The 5,274-nt window shown below is 38.7% G+C and overlaps 1 pseudogene; it reads right to left on the reverse strand.

The window, feature by feature from the left end:
- Window positions 1-1,282: 1,282 nt before the first annotated feature.
- On the reverse strand, window positions 1,283-2,875 carry LOC122455420 (annotated as a pseudogene).
- Between the last annotated feature and the right edge of the window lie 2,399 nt (window positions 2,876-5,274).

Genomic DNA, 5,274 nt, shown 5'->3' on the forward strand with positions numbered 1-5,274 from the left:
GATTGCACAAAATCTTAACCAGTTCCATGTTATTTTATGAAGCGATATTAATTGTACATAGCACATCCATATGTTTTAAGTACATTTTGTAGACCGGATGCTAATCTACTGTAAATTGGCAGTTGAAGGTCTGGCCCTAGACAGCAGGCAAGCCTCAAAGGGTTTGAATGTTGGGTTAAGATAAAATTCTGGACAATGTAGGGTGAAATCCTGGCCCCACTGAAATTAAGTTCTGTAGTTGACTTCAGTGGGGCTAGGATCTTCTTATGATTTTTAATGTCTGTCTTACAATATTAGTTGTTTTTCTTCAAGTCTCAGCTGCTTGAATCAACAGATCAGCTTTCATATTTTCTTTTAAATCATCATTATCCCTCTCTCTTAGGTAGTTCTTTTCATCCATCGATCACAAAGCAGTATATAAAGGAGGTGAGTATCATTATCCCCATTTTACAGATGTGGAAACTGAGGCACAGAGAGAAGCCATTACTTGCCCAAAGTCACCCACCAAGCCAATGGCAGAGCCAGGAATAGAACTAAGAAAAGGAGGACTTGTGGCACCTTAGAGACTAACAAATTTATTTCAGCATAAGCTTTCCTGAGCTACAGCTCACTTCATTCTCCTCGTTGAAGTCCAGTCCTCTTACCACCAGGGCACACTCCTGGTTACAGAGAAAACCATAAAAACATGAAGTGCACCCTACAGACTCAAAAACCAGAGAGCAAATCAAAAGAACCCAACATTTCTTATTTAAAGCCAATCTCATGATTTCTAACGACGTCTCCTCTCCTTGCTGAGATGCTCATAGCGAGGGTGAGGGGGTATCAGAGAGTGGGGGTGGGGATCCCCCTCCTCTCACACTGTGATTTTAAAGGTGAATCAGGACTAAGATTCTTGATTCAGTTTTGACATCATCAAAATTTTTGCAAGCTATTGTCACATATTTTCAGTCCAAACCGGCAGAACCCTTGTGAAATCAATATTTCCAAAATTTTGGAATGCCCGTGTACTAAAAACAAAGAAAAAAAGAAGCCTACAAAAATACCCATCTGGGTTTTTACCCAGTCTGGAACTAGAACTGGAACTTTATTCTGAATCCCCTTCAAAATCCACCGGGGTCTTGATTTGAGGTTCCTGTGGGTTTACCTTACCTAGGTTTGGAAGGATTACATTTTTATCAGTAAATGTCGGTCAATGCCATTTTTGCCGTACAGACAGTCAACCGACCAAAAAAAAAAAGATTCCACCAATAAAAACAGAAATGTACAGAGAAGCAAAGTAAGAAACATGCTGCTTCAGAACTTATTGGAGTTTGATTTAGGAATATATTGTGTATATTTTGACTTGTGATGTTGACAATTTCAGTTTGAATCATTATAAAGTTCTAACTTTTCGAAAAATCAGTTGTCATTAAATAATTATTTTCTGACACACCTTGTTGTCTGACACGCCACAGCAATTTCCCACAAGTGTGAAAATATAAATAGACAATTTTTTTTAAATGCTTACAAATGAACCTTGATATTCTCTGTCAAAATTATAAAAAATAAAAATTGAATTCTGCCAAGCCTATTGATATCTCTATCCTCTCCACAGGCCATGCTTTAATATAAATAAATAATTGGCACATGTGGAATTTGTTTCATTTTAAATTAAATACAAAATAAGAGGATAATAATGCATAAGGGCTGGATTTTGAAAGGTATTTAGGTGCTTAGTGGGGTTTTAAAAAGCATCTAGGCTCTTAAAACTCATAGAAAATCCCTTTAGGCACCTAATTACATTTAACAATCTGGCTGTAAATGTTCAAGGATGTGAGACACAAAGGACCAGATTGTTAAAGGTATTTAGTCACCTAACTCACATTGATTTCCATTGGAGTTAGGCATTTAATTACCTTAGAATTCTGGCCCTCAGAGATTGTTGTTATTTTTTCAGTACCCTATAAACTTTGGTATATCTTCCATGTTCAGACTCATTTTTCTTTCACCACATTTTCTGTGACAGCCAGTGACCTCCAGGACATTTTGAAAAACATCACTTCCCTGAATACATGTCTCAGGGCTTCTTTTACCTCTGGATTCCTCAGTGTGTAGATGAAAGGGTTCAAAAGGAGTGTGACAATAGTATTCAAGACGGTGACTATTTTGGTCAATTCCAATGAGTTCTGCTTGGAAGGGTTGACATGTAGGAAAATGGTCGAACCGTACCAGATAATCAGAACTGTGAGATGGGAAGAGCAAGTTAAAAAGGCCCTTCTCCATTCCTTATCTGATGGTATTGTCAGTACAGTGGAGATGATGTAAATGTAGGAGAGCAGGGTTATGACACAGGAGCCCAGGACGACGATGAAGGAGATGATAAAGGCCACCAGATCAATAAGGTAGGTATCTGTGCAGGAAAGAACTATCCATGGTGCTATGTCCCCAAAAAAGCGATTGATGACACTAGGGCCACAGAAGGACAACCTGGGGATCAGAAATGCTGGGACAGAAATAGCCAGGAAACCACCCAAGCAAGAGCCAACAGCCAGCTGAGCAGTCAAGGTGCTGTTCATGATGGAGCTATAGAGCAATGGATAGCATATAGCCAAATAGCAGTCGTAGGCCATGACAGCCAAGAGAAAATCTCTGTGCATCCTATGGAGAAAACAAAATACATCCGTAGGACACAGCTGATGAAGAAGATGGATTTGCTTTGGGACAAAAGGTTGGCAAGCGTCTTTGGGATACAATCTGTGGTCTACCATACCTCCGGGAAGGAGAAATTGCAGAGAAGGAAGTATATTGGGGTGCAAAGGTGATGGCTGGTTGCCACTAGGACTATGATCGCCACATTTCCTGTGACTGATAGAATGTACATGACAAGGAAGAGCACAAAGAGCAAGATCTGCAAATACTGGATCCCAGGGAATCCCAGGAGAATAAATTCCTTCACAATGGTGTGATAGCCCTTTTCCAGTGTGGTCAGCTGTTTTACCTGCCAAAACAAATGAAGACGTGAAATGAAAATGATTAAACACAACCGTGGCTTTGTGGGATGCAGATGATATTGATGCACAGAAAGAGCAGTTAATTAAAAGAGGCAGGAAATAATGGTTTAAGGCTGAAAATATCCTATTGCTATTACATTTCTGGAGCCTTCCTGCTCACAGGGTGAATTTAGGCTTGTCATAAATTTTCCTGTGGAAACTTTTTTCCAGTGGAAAGTGTCTTTTGGACCAAAAAGAAACTTTCATGATAGAAATTCCATTTTCAGGTGTTTCCTGAAAAACACAATTTTTAGTTTTTGTCAATGAAACATGTTTTTTTCCATGGTCAGCATCCAAAGCCCAAGATTGATTTTATTTTAATTTATATTTTTGTTGTTTTAAATTGAAATTTTTCAAATAAAAAGTTGTTTTCTGGGTGGGGGCGAGGGTTGTCCTTGTGACAAAACCCTGAAAAATGTCAACAGAAAAAACAACATTTTTCCTGTAAATTATTCAGGATTCAGGAGCAAAATCATTTTCAAATGAGAACTATGGGTGTTAGGCATTCAGCACAATCTGAGATTCCTTTAGAAGTGAACAAAACTCCATAGTCTCTTTTGAAAATCCCTGCTAAATAGGGTGAGCTTTTCAAAAGTTCTCAGTATAGGCCTATTTCTGCTCCCAAGGAAGTCACTAGGATTTTTGTCATTGAGTCAGTGGGAGCAGACTTAGGTCAATACTGAACACATGAGATTTGTACCTGTCAATTTCCTTCCTACAATGCAAGAGGATATTTAATTCTTTTTGCGCAGAAAGTCTCAGGTTCTAAGCCTGCTGAAGTCTCAAGTTGGAGTGGGGATGTTACACAAAGCTGCAGTTTAGAGGACAGTTACTCAATTTTGGAGCATAAATAACCATTTACATATATAAACCAGCATTCATTTTTGGTGGTTGAAAATGACTCAGTTGCAACCTCCTTTGACAAATTGATACTGAGGTGTGCAAGGTCATGCAATGAGCCAATTACAGCAAAGCTCAGGGCCAGAGAGGATCAAAGAACAGGAAGCAATTTTCCTTAAAAAAAAAAATCTCAAAAAATGCGGACATTTTTGATTAGCTGTGCCAGGAGTCTGCAATTCTTCTCCCCATTTAGTCAGTAGAACATTCTTCTCAACCAAAGTCATTAATAGAACCCAGGAGCCCTGATTCTCAGCCCCCGCTCTGCTCCAACCACGATCTTAACTCCCCTCAAAGAATGGGAATAGAACCCAAGTGTACTGATTCCTATTCCTTTGATACAACAGCTACTCTATGCATCCCTAAAAGAGCTTGGCACAGAATCCAGGTGCCCTCACTCCTAGACACCTGTGCTAAGCAACAGACTGCAAGCCCCACAAATACAGCAAAACTGTAATGTGCTGAGTTTCTAAAACACCTTCAGAAAAAAATATCAGGTTCACCAGTACTGGCCAAAAGTTTCCTTCACAGATGGATTAATCCTGAGGTCTCAAATTTGAGGCATTCAGAATTAGAAGCCTCTTTTGAAAAAGTTGTCCCGAACTTGAAATCTATCAATGACTTTTACAGTGAATGTTCTGAATTTTTGTTTGATTGCTTGTTTTGGGTGTACTGATTTTTCATTAAAGTTACAATGTCAGGTTAATTTATAACCTAAATTTAGTCCCCCTCACTATTTGGATTTGAATTTGCAAAGGATCCTAAGGGAGTTATGAAATGTAATGGAATTGGGTGCCTAAGTCCCTCAGACACCTTTGAAAATCCAAGCCTTAAATATTTTGTATCAAAGTCTAATCGACATGGGCAATCAACAATTATATTTTCTCCCTCTTCAATCTAAACCATTTATTTTATGATGAATAATATCCTACGAATAACATCTAATGCCCTGACTCTGCAAACAGTTAATACATGAATCAACTTGCATATATATACAGATATAAAATAAAAATGCATAAATTTACTTACATGAATGATTCCTTTGAAGTCAAGGGTTCCACTCACATGAGTAAAGTGAGGAAAATAAGTACAATTGTTAAACATTTTTAAAAAATGGAACTTACTGCAACTCATCATTCAGCAAATCTTCTCACTGGGCAAATCTTCAGCAGGTGTGAATTATCCATAGACAGGGCTGATGAGAGAGGGAAGGTAGAACAATTGTACTGAGGGCCTGAGCTCAGTGCCCCCACAAAACTATGTATTTAGGGTGAAATGGGAGGGGGAAAACATAATTTCCTGGGCCTCCAAATTTCTCTCAGCAGACCTGTCAATGGAGCTACAATTA

Source organism: Dermochelys coriacea, chromosome 14, assembly GCF_009764565.3.
Source record: "Dermochelys coriacea isolate rDerCor1 chromosome 14, rDerCor1.pri.v4, whole genome shotgun sequence".
In the NCBI taxonomy this organism is placed as follows: Eukaryota; Metazoa; Chordata; order Testudines; family Dermochelyidae; genus Dermochelys; species Dermochelys coriacea.